The sequence below is a fragment of the Heteronotia binoei genome, chromosome 9, assembly GCF_032191835.1.
Source record: "Heteronotia binoei isolate CCM8104 ecotype False Entrance Well chromosome 9, APGP_CSIRO_Hbin_v1, whole genome shotgun sequence".
Classification (NCBI taxonomy): domain Eukaryota; kingdom Metazoa; phylum Chordata; class Lepidosauria; order Squamata; family Gekkonidae; genus Heteronotia; species Heteronotia binoei.
Window position 1 is genome coordinate 108,757,552 of NC_083231.1, and position 24,448 is coordinate 108,781,999.

General features: G+C 43.2%; 1 protein-coding gene across 1 annotated transcript in view; it reads left to right on the forward strand.

The window, feature by feature from the left end:
• Positions 1 to 3,807: 3,807 nt before the first annotated feature.
• Positions 3,808 to 24,448, forward strand: part of CNOT6L (CCR4-NOT transcription complex subunit 6 like) — a 67,728-nt gene continuing 47,087 nt past the window's right edge. Inside the window, exon 1 of the mRNA XM_060247150.1 lies at positions 3,808 to 3,933. The gene's annotated coding sequence lies outside the window, so the exon portion shown is untranslated. The remainder of the gene's footprint in view (positions 3,934 to 24,448) is intronic.

The window sequence follows — 24,448 nt, forward strand, 5'->3', positions numbered from 1 at the left end:
CAGCGGCACCTTTAAGACCAACAAAGTTTTATTCAGAATGTCAGCTTTTGTGGGCATGCATGCTTCATCTATTGCAAGGGTGTCGAACTCATTTGTTATGAGGGACGGATCTGACATAAATGAGACCTTGTGGGGCCGGCCCATGTTGGATTGGGCTGGGCCATGTCAGGCCTTGCCATGATCTGTGTACCTATTTAAGATTACATAGCAGAGATATAAACTTTATGAAGGATACAAACACAATTCAATATATTTTTTTAAAAAAATTATGCTTAAAATGTTAGCACTCGTTGGTCTTAAAGGTGCCTTCTTTGTATTTCTCCCATGGGATCCAGGGAACTGGGCAAAGGAAGCTCTGGCTCTTTCCTTCCTTCCCCAGGGGGACAGGTGAGGGAGGAGCCTCAGCCAATAGAAGGGAGAGAGGCTTGGCTCAGTAGCTCTGCTGTACGATTGAAAGAGCCTGGAAAAACAAGCTCTACCTTCCCCCCCCCAAAGGAGGAGCCTCAACCAATGGAGAAAATAGAGGTTTTGCTCTGTTGCTCCTATGCGACTGAGCAGGCCTTGCAAAGAAGCTGTTATGTGGAGGGAAGCAAGAGATAGGGAGAAGGAAGCAGATGACAGCCAGTTGCTCGGGGGTCTGATAGAAGCCCTCCTGGAGCCTGATTTGGCCCCCGGGCCCTATGTTTGACACCCCTGGTCTATTGCTTTCGACCCACTGGGCTGCCCACCTGGCTCTAACGAAAGAACACACTTTCAGTCCACTTTCAGTGCACTCCCATTGGATTTTCCTGCATGAACCGGCCCAATCCAGTCGGGAAATGCATTCAAAGGGGATTAAAAGTGCTTTAGTGCATGCAGTTGTGGCCCAATTATTCCCCCCCCCCCGGCAAAAAAAAAGGGAGGGCTGTGATCACACACACACTAAACAATGCACTTTCCAATTGGATTGTGCCAGTTCATACAGTAAAATCCAGTTGGAAAGTGCATTGTTTAGTGTGTGCGGACAACAGCCAAGGACAACAACAAGCCTTCACTTCCTCTGGAGGAAAGCTGAGGCTGTAAGGCAGGGGTGTCAAACATGTGGCCCAGAGGCCGAATCAGGCCCCCAGAGGACTCCTATCAGGCCCCTGAGCAACTGGCTGTCATCTGCTCCCTTCTCCCTCTCTTGCTTCCTTCTGTGTAACCAGGGTTTTTTTTTTAAGCAGGAATGCAGTCCCGGCTGTCTTGGCATCAGGGAGTGTGACCTAATATGCAAATAAATTCCTGCTGGTTTTTTTTTCTACAAAAAGCCCTATGTGAAACGATTGTGATGTCAGGGCTGTGTGGCCTAATATGCAAATGAGTTCCTGCTGGGCTTTTTCTACCAAAAAAGCCTTGTGTGTAACAGCTTGCTTTGCAAGGCTTGCTCAATTGCGCAGGAACTACAGAGCAAAACCTCTATTTTCTCCATTGACTGAGGCTCCTCCCTTGGGGAGAAAGGGGGGTGGGGGAAGGCAGAGCTTGTTTTTCCAGACTCTCTCAATCGCACAGCAGAGCTGAGCCAAACCTCTCTTCCCTTCTATTGGCTGAGGCTCCTGGGGAAGGAAGGAAAGAGCCAGAGCTTCCTTTGTCCAGTTCCCTGTATCTCATGGGAGAAATAATAAGAAAGCACCTTTAGGACCAATGAGTGCTAACATTTTAAGCATGTTATCAAAGATTTCAGGTTTTCACGGCTGGCATCATCATTAGGGTTTGTAGAATCTTTCGGGCTCAAGTGCCGTGTTCTACTGGAGAAAGTTTTCCTTCCAGACGTTTCGTTCTCGGCTGCGGAGAACATCCTCAGTGGCGTTGCAGCCGGAGCAGGCGCTCTGACCTTCTTGGCTGCTGTGCATTGACTCAAAGCTGAGAACGAAACGTCTGGAAGAAAAACTTTCTCCAGTAGAACATGGCACTTGAGCCCGAAAGATTCTACAAACCCTAATTTTAAGCATGTTTTGAGGGTATATATATATATATATATATATATAATGGTGTTTGTGTTCTTTATAAAGTTTATATCTCTGCTACCTAATCTTCTCCAGTAGAACATGGCACTTGAGCCCGAAAGATTCTACAAACCCTAATTTTAAGCATGTTTTGAGGGTATATATATATATATATATATATATATATATATATATATATATATATATATATATATAATGGTGTTTGTGTTCTTTATAAAGTTTATATCTCTGCTACCTAATCTTCTCCAGTAGAACATGGCACTTGAGCCCGAAAGATTCTACAAACCCTAATTTTAAGCATGTTTTGAGGGTTTATATATATATATATATATATATATATATATATATATAATGGTGTTTGTGTTCTTTATAAAGTTTATATCTCTGCTACCTAATCTTCTCCAGTAGAACATGGCACTTGAGCCCGAAAGATTCTACAAACCCTAATTTTAAGCATGTTTTGAGGGTTTATATATATATATATATATATATATATATATATATATATATATAATGGTGTTTGTGTTCTTTATAAAGTTTATATCTCTGCTACCTAATCTTCTCCAGTAGAACATGGCACTTGAGCCCGAAAGATTCTACAAACCCTAATTTTAAGCATGTTTTGAGGGTTTATATATATATATATATATATATATAATGGTGTTTGTGTTCTTTATAAAGTTTATATCTCTGCTACCTAATCTTCTCCAGTAGAACATGGCACTTGAGCCCGAAAGATTCTACAAACCCTAATTTTAAGCATGTTTTGAGGGTTTATATATATATATATATATATAATGGTGTTTGTGTTCTTTATAAAGTTTATATCTCTGCTACCTAATCTTCTCCAGTAGAACATGGCACTTGAGCCCGAAAGATTCTACAAACCCTAATTTTAAGCATGTTTTGAGGGTTTATATATATATATATATATATAATGGTGTTTGTGTTCTTTATAAAGTTTATATCTCTGCTACCTAATCTTCTCCAGTAGAACATGGCACTTGAGCCCGAAAGATTCTACAAACCCTAATTTTAAGCATGTTTTGAGGGTTTATATATATATATATATATATAATGGTGTTTGTGTTCTTTATAAAGTTTATATCTCTGCTACCTAATCTTCTCCAGTAGAACATGGCACTTGAGCCCGAAAGATTCTACAAACCCTAATTTTAAGCATGTTTTGAGGGTATATATATATATATATATATATATATATATATATATATATATATATATATTGGTGTTTGTGTTCTTTATAAAGTTTATATCTCTGCTACCTAATCTTGAATAGGTAAGCACATGGCCCAACAAGGTCTCATTGCTGTCAGATCCGGCCCTCATAACACACGAGTCCGGCCCCCCTGCATTAAACAATGCGCTTTCAGTCAGTCCGCTTTCCAATGAGATTTCGCCGGTTCATCCCGCAAAACCCAGCTGGAAAGCGCATTCAGTGCGTGCCACAGCAGCAGCCCAGGACGACAACGCCAAGAAGCCCGCCGCGCTTCCTCCGGAGGGAAGCTGAAGCTCCGAGGCGGGAAGACTCAAGAGAGGAGGCGGAGGCAAAGGCAACGCGGCCGGCCTCCCCCCTCCCTCCGCGGCGTGTCACTTCGGCGAGCAGGCCAGGCCCCTCCTCCATCATTAATCCCCCTGTTTGCTGCCAGGCCGGAGAGCTCCTGAGGAGGAAAGGAAAGGAAAGGAAAGGGAACCGTCTCGCCGCCGCTGCCGCCACCCCTGCCTGAGGCGGGCCGCCCTGGTCGGTCTCCCTCGCAGCCGCCAGCCTCGCGTCTTCCTCCTCTTCTCCCCTCAGCGGCGGCGGCAGGCCTGCGTCTCCCTCCGAGCCCGGCCCGGCCCGGCGCGGCCGCTGCCTCCTGCATGTCTTTCCGGCCCTCAGCCCCGCCGCCGCCTCAGCCCCGTCGACGGACGCCCCGCGGGCTGGATGCAGGTGAGGAGGAGAGGCCTTGTGTTTTCGTGGGGCTTCCCTTCCCTTCCCTTCCCGCCGGCTAGGCCCCGCTCGGGCCTGGAGAGGACGGAGCCCTGCGCCGCCCCGCGCTCGCTTCCCCTCGCCGGGGTGGTGGTTTCCGTCGGGGGCGAGCGCGAGGCCTGCGGGGAAGGGGAGGCCGAGGAGGGGCGTGCGTGGCCGCCAAGGCCTGGGTCGTCGTCGATGGAGGGTTTTCGGAGCCGCGTCTCGGTGGGGGAGGGGAGTTGTGTGGGTGTTGTGTGTTGCGCGGGGGAGTTGTGTAAGCGTCTGGGTGTGTTGTGGGGTTCGGGCTGTGTGTGTGTGTGGGGGGGATCTTAAGTGGCTCGCTTCCTGGGCGCGGGTTTGGTTGTGCTTTTTTTTTTAACAAATTATGTTGTCTTGTCTAGCAATGTTCCCTCTAAGCTGGAGAGGCTCGTGAGCGAAAAAAAAATTCTACGTTGTGAGCTCCTGGCACGAAAGTGGTGAGCGACTGCGTCAGTTAGTGGGCTTTGGGGTCATCGTTCCTGAGCCGAGACAAAGAAAACGTGTGAGCTGGAGGTTAAAAATCTGTGAGCTGGCTCACGCTAACTCAACTTAGAGGGAAGGCTGCTTAGAACCAATGTTCCCTCTAAGCTGCAGGGTCTTTGAGCAAAAATTCTACATTGTTAGCTACTGGGATTAAAGTGGTGAGCGACTGCATCAGTTAGTGGGCTTTGGGGTCATCGTTCCTGAGCCGAGACAAAAATGTGTGAGTTGGGAGTTCAAAATCTGTGAGCTGGCTCACGCTAACTCAGCTTAGAGGGAACACTGGGCTTGAGCTGTCGGACAGGCCAGTGGATGAAAAAGTCAGTGTTTTGTTGACTTGGTTCGTAGCCAGCTTTTTCTCCCGCGGGGCAGCCCTGTTAGCCTTTTGCAACGAAGCCAGACAGCAGCCCAAATGCACCTTTTGAAGAGGGATGGTTTTCTCCAGCCTAGGATCTAATCAAATAGTTTGTTACAGAATACAAGATATAACAGATAAAAAAACACAGATACTAAAAAAAACAAAGGATATATAAAAGTCTGTAAATTAATATGGATCAGCAAATACCATCCAAGGAAAAAGCCTCTAAAACTGATCAGGGTTTTATCATGTTAATACTAATACAGAATCTTCTAACCTCAGAGGGATATAAGTAAAATATACGCTACTCCAACTGGAATATAAACAATTATGCTATTGAGAGTTAAGTCCCCCTCTGCCAGCATCTTTGATCCCCTGAGACCTTCGAATAGCTCCGGCATAGTAATGTATCATAAGGAAAGGGAGTCAGGAGGGTGATGAGAAAGACACATGAAGCTCCCTTAAGCTGAATCTGACCCTTGACCCACCAAAATCAGTTGTGCCTACTTAGACTTGGCAGCAGCTCCCGGAGGTCTCCGGCTGAGGCCTTTCGCATCACCTACAACCTGGTCCTCTTAAGTGGAGATGCTGAGGATTGAACCTGGGACCTTCTGCATGCATAGTAGATGGTGTACTGCTGAGCCCCAGCCCTTCCCTCTGTCAGAGACCCTGGAGAGCTGCTTCCAGCCTGTGTAGGCGATACTGACCTTGATAGACCAGTTCTGTATAAGGCAGCTTCACGTGGGAATGCGCAGCTGTTGGATTTTGAGGGCAGCTTCTGACATTGTTAAGGCAGCAACGGATATGGGAGCCAGTGTGGTGTAGTGATTAGAGTGAGATTTGGGAGGCCCAGAGTCTGAGAAACCTGCATTCTATCTGCGCTCTGCCTGCCATGAAGCTAGCTGGGTGATCTGGGACTGATTGCTTTCAGTGTAACCTACTTCACAAGGTGGTTGTGAGGACAGAATCAGGAAGGGAGACCCCTTGTACGCCTCCTTAGAGGAAGAAGGCTAAAAGTGAATTAGTTAAAATAGCTAAAAATGGAATAGCTTTGCCACAAGTATATATAATCCACAGGGAGCTTTTATAGGTTTTTATGTTGTTCTTGAACTGATGGAAGAGGCCGGATATGAGTGCTTTTACATAAATAAATTTGCTGGCGAAAGAGCATGTGCTCAAAGGCAGTTGTTGTGTTGCAAGTATGTTATTGAAAGGTGGCAAAATGTGCATGGAGAGGGAAGCTGTGGGAATTTGAATGCTTTTTCACACATTGTACAGCCAAAAAACTGGTTTTGTCACATGGTATATGTTCTCCCCAGATAGCCACAGCTGATTGCTGCACTATTTTCACAACAGGATTTCACACTTTGGACTGCACCTTTAAAAAAAAAACACCTAGATGTATGCTTAAACTATAATGGTGAGAAGGCTGACCTAATGTCTAGAGTGTGTTTGTGAAAGGGGTTATGAGTGTGCAGAGAGGGCTTTTGTGAAAGGCACAGATCCAAAGGGGTAAGGTTTGCAAGACAAGAAAATTTGAAAGAGGAATGTGCTTTGATACGACTGGATTCTCAGTGAACATGGATGAGAGAGCTGTATGTGAAAAGTGTGATGTGGAATTATGTGGTTATTTAGACACTGGAAGAGTGATATGAATTTATGGTCAAGAGTTTTAAGTACGTACAAAGATTCACTGTGTGGGGATTGTCAGTTCAGGCTTCCAAAAAGTAGGGTGCTGTTAAGGTTGATTTTTTGAGCTAGTTGCTAGGAAGTTGGACTTGGATCACAGAGATCTATCTGATTCTGAATCTCTGCTTATCAGTGAGGTTCACTGACTAACTTTAAGCCTGTTTAACTCTTTCACCCTGAACTACATTTAAGAGCTGTTGCAATGGAACATCCCTCCCCCCCCCACCGCGCCCTGGCATATCACTTTAAGGTCCTTTGAGGAAGACTGGGATATATATGTGAAAGATTAATAGAAGCATCCATTATTTCATCCATTAAAGGTAAAGGTAGTCTCCTGTGCAAGCACCAGTCATTTCCGACTCTGTGTGATGTTGCTTTCACAACATTTTCATGACCGACTTTTTACGGGGTGGTTTTCCATTGCCTTTCCCAGTCATCTACACTTTCCCTCCAGTAAGCTGGGGACTCATTTTACCGACCTCGGAAGGGTGGAAGGCTGAGTCAACCTCGAGCCAGCTACCTGAACTCAGCTTCCACCGGGATCAAACTCAGGTTGTGAGCAGAGCTTAGGACTGCAGAACTGCAGCTTTACCACTCTGCTCGACAGGCTTTTCATTTCATCCTTTAGATGCATGTAAAAGTTGGACACTCCATTGAATTATGAGGTATTCTGGAGTAAGGAGCACAACTGTAATGGACATCCCGCAATTGTAGTGTGCAGGAAGTGTGGATGAAAGAGAGGAAAGGTTTCATCTGACTGCTATCTGAGGGTGTGTTCGACATAACTTACATCAAATAGTGGAGCCGCTATAGAACTGTGCTTGCTGTGCTCTTTCCAGAATGGAAGAGCCCCGTGGCACAGAGTGGTAAAGCTGCAGTACTGCAGTCCTAAACTCTGCTCATGTCCTGAGTTTGATCCCAGCGAAAGCTCGGTTCAGGTAGCCAGCTCCAGGTTGACTCAGCCTTCCATCCTTCCAAGGTCGGTAAAATGAGTACCCAGCTTGCTGGGGGAAAAGCATAGATGACTGGAGAAGGCAATGGCAAACCACCCTGCAAAAAGTTTGCTGTGAAAGCAACATCACCCCAGAGTCGAAAACGACTGGTGCTTGCACAGGGGACTACCTTTACCTTTTTTCCAGAATGGAGCTCTAAAGAAATTGGTTAGGTGTGGTTTCTGATATCACGCCCCCCACCAAGCCATTTTCCATTCCCCCTCCAGCACTAAAGATAGTACTGGATGAAGATTCAGTTGGTTAAACTTGTAGACCTTTGTTTGCTAAAAGGCAGGTAGCCCACCTGAAGCATGCGGAAGGTGCGGCAAATTAGATAACTAATCAAATGCTAATCCGGTTGATAAGTATGTCTGTTCAGGTGGGTGGCCCTTTTGGTGTGTGAACAGTACTTGCAGATCTCAGAAGGGTGGGATCTTGCTGAGTCTTCTGTTTTAACGTTCAATTGTTTGCATCCCAATAAGAGATGGCTTCCATTAACTTTTGCCATACTCAGCTTGCGAATTTCCTTCAGATGCTGGCTAGTTGATGTTCTTCCTGCCTCAGAATCTTCAGCATTAAGAATCTTAAAGTAAGTGTTTCTCTCCTTGTTCTATGGAAGGTTGGAGACTGTGTTGATTTTTGTGTTTCAAGGCCAGAGACAGCAACTCTATAAGGGGCTGTTGTGTTCCTGAGAGCTTGTGTGGACAGCACCTCAAATTTCCCCATGTCAAATTTATCAATGAAAGCCAGTTTGGTGTAGTGGTTATGTGCACGGACGTTTATCTGGGAGAACCGGGTTTGATTCACCACTTCTCCACTTGCAGCTGCTGCAATAGCCTTGGGTTAGCCATAGCTATTGCAGGAGTTGTCCTTGAAAGGGCAGCTGCTGTGAGAGCCCTCTCAGCCCCACCCACCTCAGACGGTGTCTGTTGTGGGGGGAGAAGATATAGGAGATTGTAAGCCTCTGATTCAGAGAGAAGGCGGAGTATAACTCTGCAGTCTGCATCATTGTAGCTGTAAACAAGCTATGGGGGGCATGGAAAACATGGAAGGAAAAACCTGTGAGATCCTGCTATTCACTTGTTTACAATTTGGACTAAAAAGATCAGCCAAGGGGATAGTTCAAGTTCCTGCATGAGCCAGAGTGCATCAGCCAGGTTGAATCAGTGTCCCTACTCCTCTATCTGGACTTAAAGAACGGGCCTTATAAACCTATCCTAAGTTTTATTCCACGTCTTCTGTTAATACATTGTTCTGTAAAACTAATCAGAATGTGTAGTAGGTAGAGCTATCGAACTGTCAGATTCTTGGTTGTTGTTTTTTTCCTTTTGTATTGTCATGTTTTGAAGAGAAACATTGCTATAACCTTGTTGTCCATAATGTACAGAACTATGTCAGAGAAAACAAAGGGAGAGGTCAGAAGTAGTTGAAAGGGAATGTAGATTCACCCCTTGGGGAGGAGATCTGGTTGTTTATGGTATTCTGCGAAGCTCAGTGTTTAACTGATGCTGCTGTAAGTAATAATGTTGTAAAGTTCAGTAGAGGAATTTCTTTCAACATGGAAATGTTTGAGCTTGAGCCTCTCTAGATATCTTCGGGCATTTAAATTGATCCTTTGCTTTCAACAGGTCTTGTGATTGCTAAACATTCTTTTTAAAGTTCTGTGGCCCAGTTAATCTTATTTCCCCCTAGAGCCAATTATTAGAAGAATTGGGCTGGCCTTGCCTTTAAAGTGAGATAAGATGCAAACAGAAAAATGCTAAACTAGCCTTGAGCTTAGAATTTAACACTCTAAGCCTGACTCTTGTTCCACTGAAAGTTTTGTGGGTTTAGGGTTTTTTTCCTGTAATGAAGCTGAAATGTTTTGCACACAAAAAGAGGATTTATATAGTCCAGAGTGCTGTTAAATGTATGGATCTGAAGATCTGCCTTTCTTAAACATGTTCCAAAACCCAGTAATTTCAGTAGGCCTTTTGCTTTGCTGTTGAGAAATAGGAAGTAGAATAGATTAAAGAATGGATGATACTGACTTTTTCTTTTTGCTATTAGTTGCTTTTCCAGCCAGTCTGCTTGATGCAAATGGACAAAAAAATAACTGTAGTTGGTACATATGTATTCTCTTGGCAGTTGTTACTGGTGATGAGTATGAGGATGGTATGTATTTTTTAAAGTGGTTTATGGTTAGAAAACAGGAATTTCCCCTTCTGTTTTTGCACTAGAGTTTGGCTTCAAGAACAGGAAACTTAAATGGTTGTTGCATTTTTTGAATAACCAACTGGTGACAAAAAAAAAAAGTTCACTGGAAAATTCAACAAGAGCGTTGAGCATTTTTATTGTCATAATTTACTTCGAGCAACTTTAACCATATGTAAGTTTTTTTTTTCTTGTGTTGTCTTTTAAACTTTGTGAGAGATCCTTTTAGATTGATGGGAAACATTTGCTGTAGACAAACTGATCTTGGACAACGTTAATGGTGTCCTTTGTGTCTTCAGCGTTGTCTGATCTCAGGCGAGTTGGTCTCTGACATAGTGCGAATATTCATATGCAACAGGTGCTCTGGAGCAATCTATCCTTTTCCACAGAACAGGGATTACAGGCATTCAGACTGTGCACCAGCTGCAGCTCGCATCCTCCATATTCAGTTAACTTCATTTGAAATGCACAGAGAGTAGATTTTAAAAATGCTAGCTAATTTTTGGCTTTCTTTGAGCCTGCTGGGGTTCTCGAATGGCATCTGGGACTAGACTTGCTGACTCCTATTCTAGAGCAGTTTCCCCAGCTTGCTGCATTTGGGGGCGTGGATGGCTTACCTCTCCTTTGTCTCTAGTGCTGTGTCTCTCACACACCCCGAGTAAAGAATGTGTACACTAAAAATAACTCCTGGAAACACACAATTTCAAAGGACTTTGCTTACGAGTGACGTAGGTCTCTGAGCGTATTGTTCCGAATCCTATGGTGGCCTAAAGCCAGAGGGAGATCCTGTGCGTTTTGCAACTGTATGTGTGTGTGCCCGATGGCGCACAGTGGAAAAGCTGCAGGACTGCAGTCCTAAGCTCTGTTCATGACCTGAATTCGATCCCGGCAGAAGCTGAGTTTAGGTAGTCAGCTCAAGGTTGACTCAGCCGTCCATCCTTCTGAGGTCAGTAAAATGAGTCCCCAGCTTGCTGGGGGGAAAGTGTAGATGACTGGGGAAGGCAATGGCATACCACCCCGTAAAAAAGTCTGCCGTGAAAATGTTGTGATGCGACGTCACCCAGAGTTGGAAATGACTGGTGCTTGCACAGGGGACCACCTTTACCTTTTTAGCAGGTAGATACCTGCTGAATGTTGTCCAATTTCATAATTTATTGGTACAGCAGGAGCACTCTTAGGTCTAGTATTGGCACATTTACTCATGGATTATGGGCATGTACATGTGCTCATAAATGAGCTTTTAGAATGTGCATAACCTGATCATAGTAAATTTTTCAGGCAGTGTTCACAAACCAGTTTGCTCATTAACTTCCATAAAGACGATCTGTTTAATGGTTTTGACAGTGAGCTTGCTGGATTTCAAGACAAAGTGGTTGGATGGGGTATTGAAGCTGCTTCACTAATCTTTAGCCCATTGGACAGTGATAATTAAAGGGAAGGATAAAATCAAGGACAGGCAAGATTTGGAATGATTAATCTATTGTCTTTAGAGCTTTTGATCTTTCTATTGGAGGATTGACTCCCTTTTTCGACACATATTTTGAAATGGTATCCTTGGTTTCTCTGTTTGTCCTGTCTGTCGTGCAGAAGGATAAAAGTAAGGATAGGCTACAGGAATGTCTTGAGAGCATTTAATCTTTCTATTGGAGGGTTGATACCCTTCTCTGATACTTATTTTGGAACTGTATTCTCAGTTTCTCTGTTTGTCCTGTCTGTAATGCAGGTGGCCAGAGCTCTTAACTGCAAGTATTTGTTCTTTGTAAAGCTGTAGGAAAGCCAGTGAAGTGTAGTGGTTATAGTGTCAGACAGGGCTTTTTTTGAGCAGGAACGCAGTTCTGGCTGGCTTGGTGTCAGGAGGTGAGGCCTAATTGCAAATAAGTTACTGTGGAGCTTTTTCTACAAAAAAAGCCCTGTGTGAAACAATGGTGGTGTCGGGGGATGTGGCCTAATAGGCAAATGAGTTCCTGCTGGGCTTTTTCCACCAAAAAAGCCCTGGTTTCAGACTAGAATCTGGGTGACTGTTTGCCATGGATGCCGGATGGGTGACCTTGGGCCAGTCACACAGGCTCAGCCTAATTACCTAACGGTCAGCATAAAATGGAGGAGAGGAGAATGATGTAATCACTTTGGGTTGCCACTGGGGGAAAAGGCAGGGTATAAATGAAGTAAATCTGTGCTTGGCAAATTCTAGATGCTAGTTCAAAAGATGCCTAGAAATTTAATTGTGACACCTAGTATTTTCAGCAGCAATTTTATTATATTGTCTCTTGGTGGTCCTCAGGTCTGTGTCTATTTATTTCACATGTGAATGTTTTGTTGCATGACATAAAAATGCATCTTCATGTAATTCTTGTTATTGGTTGTTGTATTTTAACATTACACAATTCGGTGGTGGTAGATGAATTCATTTTGTAATCAATTGCTATCGGCACAGACTCCAGTGCTCAATTAAGTCACACTTTTTAAAGCAATAATGAAATTATGAAAAACTGAAGAGAAGTTGGGTCAGGGCCCCAGCAGGTTGTTCCTTAGCTAATGGTTGAAGACTCCAGAACAGATGACAAAAAGATCTGCTTTTTAGAGAAACTTTTTTCTGTATCCTGCTTAGCCAACAGATTTATTTCTGGTGCTCTCCCAAGTCTTATGTTCAGTTTATAGAACAGAAGCAAAGTTTGTAATACGCTGGGTGAGGGGGGGTAGCTAGCTCAGGATAATTTCTTTGCATTACTAGTGTGTGTGAAAGTGCCGTCAAATCACATCCGACTTCTGGCAACCCCATGGAGCAGGGATGGCAAAACTTGCTTAATGTAAAAGCCACATAGAATAAATGTCAGATGTTTGAGAGCCACAAGACAAAGGAAGGAAGGCAAATAGATGGGGGAGGGGAGGTAGAAAGAAAGCAACTTTAACTTTAAATGCATTATCCAAGCCATCAGCTGGCTTGGCTTGGAGAAGACATTTAAAGAGACAAATGCTTTCTCCAAGCCAGTCGATGAGGTGAGTGGTAGGGGCTTTGAGAGCCACACAATGTGTGTGAAAGAGCCGCTTGTGGCTCCTGAGCCATAGTTTGGCCATCCCTGCTATAGAGGTTTCAAGATAAACATAGCTGGTTTGCCATTGCCTGCCTCTGCATAGCAGCCCTGGACTTTCCTTGGTGGTCTGGTCTCCTTTTCAAATACTAACCGCAGCAGACCCTGCTTAGCTTCCAAGATCTGACGAGATTGAGCTAGCTTTCAAGACCTGTCCGGATCAGGGCTTACTCAGAAGTCGCTCTCATGAAAGAAAAGGTTGCCAGTCCCAGGGTTACAGGTTGGTTTTTATTGCAGCGTTGGCAACTAGGCTTACAGCGTACTAATTTATATGCCACATTACTTTGGTCATGGCTTTAATAAAATTATGAGAAATAGTAAAGCGTTTTTAGGATTGGGTTTGGTGGTAGTGGTAATTAGAGAATACGGTCATAAAAATACAAGACCCAAAGGCTGAAAAAGGAGTCTGGCTCAACTTTTGAGGTAGCTCCTAGAGCCAAATAAAATGTGTTGCGGCCTAATGTAAATAGGGGAAGTTAAGTCTAGCAATTGTATTTATAACTTTTGTAAGAAAATCCTTTGTTTCTTTTTGAAACTTGTGTAGTTATATGCAAATACCTTGTTTGCTGCTTCAACCGAGGGAAGTGGTTGGTCCACAGAGCAGCATTTGAAAGTCCCAAGAGGGGCTGTGGCTCAGTGGCAGAGCATCAGCTTGGCATTTAGAAGGTCCCAGGTTCAATCCCTGGCATCTCCAGATAAAAGGACCAGGCAGTAGGTGATGTGAAAGACCTCTGCCTGAGACCCTGGAGAGCTGCTGCCAGCCTGAGAAGGCACTATTGACCTTGGTGGACCAATGATCTGATATAGTATAAGGCAGTTTCACACTTGCAGCCTGTGAGTTGTTGATAATGCTTGTGCAGCTGAGCCCACTGCGTGATAGACTGCTTGATGGAAACGAGGAGCTGCATCCACAAGTCCAAAAAAGGAGTCAAAGCTCCCCTTTTTTCCCTTCAGGCCACTAGTCCCTTAGATCAGGAGTGTCAAACATGCAGCCCAGGGGCCAAATCAGGCCCCCAAAGGGCTTCTATCAGGCCCCCAAGCAACAGGCTGTCATCTGCTTCCTTCTCCCTCTCTGCTTCCTTCTGCATCACAGCTTGCTTTGCAAGGCTTGCTCAATTGCACAGGAGCTACAGAGAAAACCTCTATTGACTGAGGCTCCTCCCTTGAGGAGGAAGGGGAGGAAGAGCTTGCTTTGCCAGGCTCTCTCAGTCGCACAGCAGAGCTACTGAGCCAAGCCTTTCTTCTTTCTGTTGGCTGAGGCTCCTCCCCCTCTTGGTCCCCTGCAGAAGGAAGGAAAGAGCCAGAGCTTCCTTTGCCCAGTTCCCTGGATCCCACGAGAGACATACAAAGAAAGCACCTTCAAAACCAACAGCTGCTGATGTATTAATCATGCTTTAAGTCTTTTTTAGAAAAATCTTTAATTGTGTTTGCCTGTGTCCTTTATAAAGTTTATCTCTCTGCATTACATTTTATGACACATGGCACTGCCCAACAAGGTCTAATTTATGTCAAGTCTGGCCCTCATAATAAATGAGTCTGACACCCCTGCCTTAGATAATTTGGGACCTATTTGTTTTCTTCTGAATTTGTTCACACTGAGAGGGAGAGTTTTTACTACACAAATGGAAATCTTGTCTCTTCCACTAGGAATAGCACGGCCACAGTGCAATATTAAGCTAATGAGCAAGAGTGCTGGTTGCTGTGCTAAAAGCACAAGTTTGGAGGCAGATTACAAATAACTGCTTACGAGGTGTGAGAAATGGTTGAAGGCTGTCATGGGTGGAATTTTCTGTGCACTATTTCCCACAGAAACGGAGAATGTTATTTTGTTAGACGTGGGAGCAAGCGAGCTGCGGTTCACGCCCATCTGTAAGGGGATCTATTGGTTTTACAGTTCTTTATTTCATGCAGTTATTTTTATCCCTTATATCATCCTTAATTAGAACTGCTGTTTGCAGATGCTTCTAAAAGAGAGCTTGGGGGAGAAGAAATAAACATATGAAGAAAATAAATAAAAGAAGAAAAGAAATAAACATATGTGCAGTTTGGGGTGAACGTCTAGGGAAAATGGCCTCACGTAGCTGCTGCTTTTAGTGGTTTCACAATTTTCCTGGAAAAAAATGTTATTTTGAGAGAGAAGTGATAAATACCAGTTCTTGCCAGGAAAATGGAAATGTTAGAATCAGAACCCTAAATCTACAGATGTAGTCCTCTGAGCTAGTTTGACAGGTGTAGAATGCTATGCAGCCATTTACACTTGGGGGCCAATGATCTGTCTCTCTTCCTGCTTAATTTTTCAAGGTTACAGTTGTCTGTTAGCCAGAGAATCTAATGTGCAGTTTTAGCATCACTATTAAATACTGGGGTATATTGTGAACATTCATGATCAGCCATAACTACTTAGCAAAGATGTGAATAGGGGTTAAGATACGGTTGTTTAGCATCACCTGTAGAATTGGCCTTTTGACTTGGAGGCTTTCAGTGTGACTCTTTTAAGGTAATTGCAGTTTGAAAAGGAATCTTTAAAAGTTTTGAAAGTTGCTGTCTTGTACAAAATGAGCTGGTTAAGGTACTTATTACCAGGGCTTTTTTGATAGAAAAAGCCCAGCAGGAATTCATTTGCATATTAGACCACACCCCTTGACATCACCGTTGTTTCACACGGGGCTTTTTTGTAGAAAAAGCCCAGCAGGAACTCATTTGTATATTAGGCCACACCCCTGATGCCAAGCCAGACGGAACTGTGCCCCTGTGCATTCCTGCTCAAAAAAAGCCCCGGGTTATAACTGAAGATACGTTGTAAACTAGAACTCATTTTGTCCTATCATGCACAAATTTTCAGTACAATCCTAGAAAAAAGTTACACCCTTCTAAGTCTATTGTTTAGGATTGCATTGCTGTTGTGAAGTACTTTGAAATCTCATAACTTTCAATGGGAAAGAGATAATGCTCTGAAAACACTGAGACCGAAAGAATTTACTTAACCGGTTCATGCCCAAAATTTTTATCTAAAAAAATAAAACAAAAACCTGAATATTTTGGAAATCTTTGCCTTTTTAGTTTATTGGGTCTTGAAATTCCCTCCAGGGTCTAGTTCCTAAAAAGTTCAAAGAATTTGGAAAATGCTCAGGATCTACCCTTTACAGGAGTACAATCTTGTTTTTTCCTTTCTTTCTTTGGAAAGGTGTTTCTTAGCATCTAGGTCTAAATGCTGGCATTGGCTGCCGTTTAAACATTCTAGTCGTCATACAGCTCTTTTCTAGATTTCCTTTATTTGAAGTGAGAATTTAAATTAAAATAAACTGTGGCATAAATATGGGGCCTTTTCTGAAAGATTTAACTTAGTCTTCTGCTGGAGATGGAATTACTTTGCTGAGCCAGAAGCCTTGAAAGAGAAGTTGAAAACAGACCAGGGCAGTAGGACGGTGCTTGGATAATGACTTGTGTGGGATTGGTATGAACAATTAGTGACACTTTAAATTCTAATTTTTCATAAGTCCACAGTGACCTCTAGTCCACAAACTTAGGCTAGGCTAGGATTAAATGTATTAATTTTAAGGCCAAAAACAAGAGGGGGCGGGGACTCAACCCAGAAAACAGATCAAGTAGTCAAAAGGGTTAAGTAAATGAACTCTGAGACTATCTCCAAATAACAAACAAAACTAATAATAAGTTTTGATCATTCATAGATGCCAATAAAATAATAACCAGTAGACCACACACACCATCAAAAAATTACCTTGTTATAAAACCAGATAAAGCAGATAACTAATTCACATAGAGCAATTACCAAGTGACATACATGCATTTGGTCAAAGAATATGATAAAAGAACAATGTCAAAATGCATTTTGGCTCCTGCCTTCCTCAACGGTGCAGTTAAGTGTTATCAAGCTGAACGCTTCTGATGGTCCAGAAGGGAAACGATAATATTTGTATAAGCATCTCCAGAGCAGAATTTGTCTAGTTGGTTTTGAATACTCTTTGGTGCTTATACAAATATCCTCCTGTCTGTTTTGATCTAGTTATATGCCTTACATCTCATGTATAGTGACAGGTCTTCAATGAAGGCTCGTTGTAAATATAGACTGTAAGAATTCTCTTCACTTTCAACACAATTATAAGTCTTCAGTATCTCCTAAATGTGAGGAAACTTTCTGATATATGATAGATACATACATACATACATACATACATACATACATACATACATACATTTGTATATAGTGATTATTTGACTTCTATTGTACTCATCACAGGTCTTTAGCTTGACAGTGCTTACTGCTCCACTGAGGATGGCGGTAGCCAAAACGTGTTTGGTGGTTTGTTGTTTTATCATATCGGTCAGTGATTGCTCTGTAGCTGTATGAATCAATTTATCTACCATATTGATCAATGGAGTTGTGTATAGTAAAGCAATTTTTATGGTGTGTGTGGTCTGCTGGTTGTTTTATTGTAATTTATGGATGATTAAAACTCCCTTTTAGTTTTATTTGATGGACATATTTAAGGTTTGTGTATTTAACCTTGTTTTTAAGGCGCCACAAGACTGTTTATATTTGCTAACTTGAATAGTTTTCTGAGATTCTTTTAATATGGTACCTCAGTAGTTTTGTAATGTAAAAGCACGAGACTAGAGGTCGCGAAGAAGAAATGCTACATGAGTAGCATCTTAGCTCAAATTAACATTTCATTAATGGAGTCTTCTTTTCATTTTGATACTTCTCACTTCTTGAGCACTTGTCTGAAACATTTAACTATATCTGTAGTTCTTCCCTGTTACTCCTCACACTAGCTAAAATCTTGCTAAGCTTTCATATAAAAGAAAGGAGCAATGCTATAGCTGAGTAATTTAAGTACAGATTCCAAAGTATATGTCAGGAGAATTATGGGTTGGATCTAGTCTATTTTGTTAGTCTTACCTAGGGCTTTTTTGTAGCAAGAACTCCTTTGCATCTTAGGCCACACACCCCGATGTAGCCAATCCTCCTGGAGCTTACAGCAGGCCCTGTACTAAGAGCCCTCTAAGCTCTTGGAGGATTGGCTACATCAGGGGGGCATGGCCTAATATGCAAAGGAGTTCTTGCTACAAAAAAGCCCTGGCCAGTTCCCTACCTTACAATAACTATTGTCCCACATGGCTAGTTGAGGGGATCCCTGTTTCCTTTTTCATCAGCAGAAAAACCGGTTTGATGTCATTTATCCACATCATTATATGCCACCTTTCTCCTCAAAGAGCACACAGGTGGCTTACATCCATCTCTTCTCTTCTAGTTTATTTTCACAACAGAGCTGTGAGGTAGGTTAAGCTGTGTGACTGACCCAAGGTCACCCAGCAAGCTTCCATGTCAGAGAGAGGATTCAAACCCGAGTCTCCTGGATCCTGATCCAGCACTCTAACCACTATTTTTCACAGACTCCCTGGAAGATGTGAAATTAATTTTTAAAAGCTATTTCTAAACATATGAATAATCGGTACTTATCATTTTCTTGTGTTAATAAGCAGGTGCAAAGTCAAAGCCGTCACTGAAATGATTTTTTTAAAAATCAGGTATTGTGTTTGTCTCCTCTGAAATGGAAAATATACCCAGGAAGAAATGTAATCCCCCAGGCCTCTCTTGATATGTAATCATGTGTGGTTCAGCAGGAACTTCTTCGAACTGGATTTTAAAAGGTGGAATGGAGTGCTCGGTGAAAGTTTTGGAATTGCATGTGAAAAAATTGCTTTAATCTATGTTTTGGAGCTGCACTTTAAACTTGCACAAAACATTGTGTTGAGTTCCACTTTAATGAGGATGCAGTCTACAGAGCTTTATTCTGACAGCAGATCTTATGACTATCATAAATTTGGGCTACTAATTAGATCAACATATTGGAGTAGCTGGATATTACGAGGCTCTTGTTTTGTTTTACGAATGCACATGCATAATGTTTGAGGTGTCTGTTGTGCACCAAAGGCTTTTAAAGCGTGCTCGAGCACACTTGAAACACGCAAACTATGGCACTTCTGCTGTGTTTTGCTCAGCAGGGCTGAGATGCTTGGCGGGCTGGGAGAGTGAGGTGCCACGTAAAGAGTCTGAAGCAAGTTAGAACCTGTTTATATGCAGACTTCCTGGATCGGATCCAAGTTCTCTAGTGGATTTATGACTGTGTAGTGTGAATTATTACTCACTTGTGCTGCCTAGCTGCTGTCACATGATACTTGTTTAGGTCCCGCTTTTGCAATCTGCTGTATAATTTCATAAAGATCTTGGGTTTTTTTGGCCTATAGGTTTTGTAAAAAAATAAATAAATTAAATCCCTGTTGTGTTGCAGATTTTCAATGATGCAAATATGAGGCAGTTGTGTTGGTTTTGACTTGGGATATGATGAATTGCTTGCCTAAAATACCACTTTCCTTCAGCAAGCCAGTTGGGTTTCAAAGCTCTCATCATTCCTTTAAAATCTCAGTAAACAAATGGAAGAAGTACTCAGTTCCTTCTTCTGCTGTATGTTTATGTTTGTTTTGTTTTTGTTTTTTTTAAAAAATATATCGCCCCTTCCTCCAGAGCACAAGGTCACCTATAGGGTCCCTTTTATCCTCTCTCAACAGGCCTGTGTGGTTTAGACTGATAATTACTGACCTAAGATCAACTCATGACCTACATGGGCAAGTAGGAATTTGAACCCAAGTCTTGCTGAACCTGGCCCAACTACTACACTGCTGGCCAGTACTCTCAAAGATTGTACCAGACCGATTAATTCAGTGCCGGGTTAAACCATGTGCAGGCCCTTAGGCAGACAAAATCTTGGGGGCCCCTTCACAAATTATCTCAGAGTTGGAGCGCCCGCCCTGCCACTCGTGGCCCCCACTGCGGCCTGCAGGCACCTTCTCAAAAGCCCCTTTAACAAAGCTGTGGGGGAGAAGTGGAGAGAGGCAAACTTGGAAACAACGCCAGCAGCCACATGAGGCAAATCAGGCAAAGAGCGGCTCAGTTGCTGGCTGCGGTTGCAGGCTGGGAGGGCTGCAAGCAGGGGGGAAATGGGGGGAGGAAGCTGGCCCAGGGCCCCTAAAGGTATGGGGGCCCATAGGCCATTGCCTGCTTTGCCTAATTGTGAATCCAGCCCTGGATTCATTACCCTGAGTTCACTATCTCATTCTGGCCAGAAGTGTGAGTGAATGGATATCTTCTTCTTTACCGTTTCTGTTTAGAATAAACAAGTAAATAGCTGACCTGTTTAATGTGGGGCTTCAACCGCAGTCTAGAAGGCCAGCGGCTGGAGAAGGCAGATCTCCAATTGTTGTAACCCTAGACTTCATCTGCTTGTTTTTGAGAAACCTGGCAGCCAGACTGTTCTGAAGCTGTTTTATTCGTAGAATGTTCAAATGGTTGTCCAAGCTGTGTTTCTACAAATGCAATAATCTGCGCGGTTGAAACACGAAGCTTGTTTCTGGCAATTGGGGAGAGAGCCTTGCACAGCTTTCTGTGTGGGAGCTGAATTTACCACCAGTGTTTGATGTCTTTGAAACTGAGCATGCCAGGTGATGCAACCTGTTGTTGACTGCCCTTGCTGTCTTGATTTATAGACCAACTGGCTGCCTTGTGTGTATATATGGCCTCTTGCCTTATAGGTCTTGATTAAACCTGCAAATTTACCAGTGACTTTGTGATGGCTCTTGTTATCTTTGAGGGCCAGTCTGTTCAAACCCTTCCTTGAATGCAGTAGCCCTTTCAGAGTATCGAGGAGTGGAAGGTCCAAAGTGGGGGGGATATTTCCAAAGACAGAAACTATGTTTGTCCTCTTCCCAGAGAACATATTTCAGCCGTATGGCTGAGATCCAGAATGCTGTGTGCGTAGGTAAGTATTGATGACTGCTTGGAACAGATTGAAATATAGGCAGGTGACCAGGAAGGGGTTTTTGCCAGTTCTTCTCTTACATTATAACTCTAAAAAATACAATAAATGACTGGCTTCAATTGTGATCTCTGTCTGTATAACCAGACAAGTTCTTGGTGAGACATGTGCGCATTTGGATCAGTGAAAATTTGATGTCATTTGTGTCATATTTTTGAGGTTGCAGCTAATTCAAGAGTCTCTCCACAGGGTTAGAATTTTCCACTTATGCATGCCTTTCCTTGAATCCTCCTTCAGTTTTGGAAACTGTTAAAGTTTATTGGAGGCACAGAAAGGCTAAAAAAATAAGTTGCTAGAATGAAGACCAGGATTCAATTGGTTTAAACTTACATTTCTGATGTTTGCTACATCTGCCCTTTTGGCTAGCGCAGTTGTCAGGTTTTGACCATCCAAAGTCTGGGTAAGATTTATCATGTTCTACCAGAACAAAGGCATCTAAGACCAGCAAAAGGTGCCACTGGACTCAAACATTGTTCTGCCACTTAAGACCAACATGGCTACCCACCTGATCCTGTCTCCATGTTTTACCAGCTTGAGGATAGCAACATACCTAGAGTTAAGAAGTACATGTTAATATTTTCTTGTCCTTGATTATCGTGTGTGTTCAGCAAAAATTGCCATCTGGCAATCCTGCCAAACAACTTTTATAAACTTGTTCTTTTCTTTTAAAGTGCAGATGACTAATATAAGTATGTCAGGGTATATGAATTGTAAAAAAAACGCTTGCAGGCTGGTAACTTACTTGGATTCACAATGACTTTTTAATGGTCTGCTTACGTTTTATGGATACCCTTTTATGTCCAGTGGCTCATTTTTTTAACTGTAATTGTTTTAATCGTAGAGGCAGCATAGAAATATCATAAATAAATTAAATAAAGATAGCAGCAGAGGCAACATGTCACTCTCTTGGTGCCTAACTAGTCAAGGTCTAACTAGATAGGTATGATGCCCATGCATGTTCTTAAGCAAGCACACAGGAAATGCCACGTCTGCAATCTAATAAAAAAATGAGTTGAACAGGGCTTTTTTTGAGGAGGAATGCACATGAACTCAGTTCCAGCTGGCTTGGTTCAGAGGATGTAGTCTAATATGTAAATGAGTTCCTGCTTTTTCTACAAAAAAGCCCTGTGCGAAACAGTGGTGGCATCAGGGATGTGGCCTAATGTACAAATAAGTTCCTGCTGGGCTTTTTCTACAAAAAAAGCCCTGTGCGAAACAATGGTGGCATCAGGGAGGTGGCCTAATATGCAAATGTTAGGCCTTTTCTACCAAAAAAGCCTTAGGGTCAAGCAAAATGGCCATTGCTAAAGATGATGCTTGAACACTTTCCAGGTGGAAGCTGGGGACTGTGTTAGCTGTGCTTCGTGACTTTGTTCACCCAGGCCCACCTGACAGCCACCATTGGATTTATTTTAATTTTTGGCTGTTAAAACGGTAAAGGTAGTCCCCTGTGTAGCACCAAGCACGACTCTGGGGTGATGTTGCATCATGACGTTTTCATGGCAGACTTTTAACGGGGTGGTTTGCCATTGCCTTCCCCAGACATCTACACTGTTACAACCTCCTTATGGGCACCCCATAGAGTTTTCAAGGCAAGAGCCAAACAGAAGTGGTTTGCCATTGTTGCATTGCTGCATAAAGGCCCTGAACTTCCTTTCTGGTCTCTCACCTGAATACTAACCTTGCTTAGCTTCTGATATCTGATGAGGTCAGGTTACCCTGGGCTATCTAGGTCACGGCCACTGGGTGGCCCAATCATATAGGAGCCCCACACACAACTGTACCTGTGCAGATTCAGAGGTCAAGGATCATTTGAAAAAGACCATTCGCACAGCGTGGCCAGTGCTTTTAATTTTCTGTGTGCATAATTGTAAGGGTGTTTATGTAACTTATGGTCTACCTTTCTCACTGGGACTCAAGATGAATCATACTGAGTAACATTTTGTCTTCTGAGAGAAATCAAATAAAAATACTTAAGGCATGTAGATGTTAAGCGTTCTTTATTAAAAGTACACTCTCTTATTTGTAGAATTCTCTGAAGTTTAGTGTTTGAATTTGCAATTTCAGTCTAATGTTCAAGGCATTATGTTCCACTTCAAGAGCCAGTTTGGTGTAGTGGTTAAGTGTACACTCTTATCTGGGAGAACCGGGTTTGTTTCCCCCCTCCTCCACTTGCACCTGCTGGAATGGCCTTGGGTTAGCCATAGCTCTGGCAGAGGTTGTCCTTGAAAGGGCAGCTGCTGTGAGAGCCCTCTCAGCCCCACCCACCTCACATGGTATCTGTTGTAAGCCGCTCTGAGACTCTGATTCAGAGAGAAGAGCGAGGTATACATCAGCAATCTTCTTCTTTCCATCTACACCAGACTAGACAATTGGCTCTTGTCCTGCCAAGACTAGCCACAGTGCTCCACACAACGGTCACCTCCAGACTAGACTAACGTGAAATGCTCTACGTAGGGCTGCCCTTAAGGCTGACCCAGAAACTCCAGGTTCATTGGATTTCCCATCCTGTTTGATTGTATTTGACTTACACTGTGTAATCTGCTTTCAGCCTCAGTGAGAGGCGGATTGTAGATAACCAACCAAATAAATATCCAGGCCTTCTGCTCTTGTCTAAGCAATCCATAAACCTTGATATTTGTGATACCTGTGTGCCACAGGTTGGCCAACAGTGAAGTTTCCTTTTCCTCATGGAACAGCATTCTGTTTGCAGCAGCTAGTAATCAATATAGCTCTAGCAAATCACTGTTGAACATCTGTCAAAGACACCTGTGTGATTTTGTGGGTGACGATCCAAAAACTTGTCACCTTCCTGTGTAGGTGGGCAGTGGGTTGGCAGGCCATAAAACATGCTATGATTTGCACTCTGTTCTGTATGTTGCCCACCTATAGTCTAGACTTAGAGGATCCTGGTAGAAAGCTGGAATAGCTGGCCTGTACACACAGTCCATAAGGAAGGCTGAGCACAGAAGAATAGATGCTTTTGAGCTGTGGCGCTGGAGAAGAATCTTGAGAGTCCTTTGGACTGCAAGAAGATCAAATCAGTCAGTCCTAAGGGAAATCAACCATGACTGTTCCCCAGAAGGTTAGATGCTGAAGCTCAAACACTTTGGCCACCAAATGAGAAGGGAGCACTCCCTGGAGGAGATCCTGATGCTGGGAAAGACAGAAGGCAAAAGAAGAAGGGGACGGCAAAAGATGAGATGACTGGACAGCGTTACTGATGTAACAAACACGAATTTGAGCAAACTTCGGAGGATGGTGGAAGACAGGAGGGCCTGGCGTGACTTTGTCCATGGGGTCACAAAGAGTCAGACTCTACTGTGTGACTGAACAGCAACAAACACACAGTCCTTTACTTTGTATACCTGCACAACATCCTATAATAAAATCTAATGTCCCTGTACCAAAAACCCCTTTTGTCAAGCTGGGTGCTGAGTCAGGTTTGGTGGTTAGGAGGCTAATGAACTAGCATATATCATGTTCACAGTAACTTCTGACTCTCACTCACTGGAAAACGGCATTTCTATCCTGAACGAATGATCTAAATGGTTAGCATTCTTTCCCAAGAAGTTACCTTTTAGCTTTTGCTGCAGATTGCAGGTGGAAAGTTTAAGCTTTGTAACTTGACAAGACATCCAAAGGGAAGAGTATTAGCATAGTGGGAGGGAAAGAAAAATGCCTTCAGCAAGTGTCTCCCTGTGGCAGTTGTTCAAACTATGTGCCCAGTGTGTGGGTGGTGGTGGTGAAGATTGTACC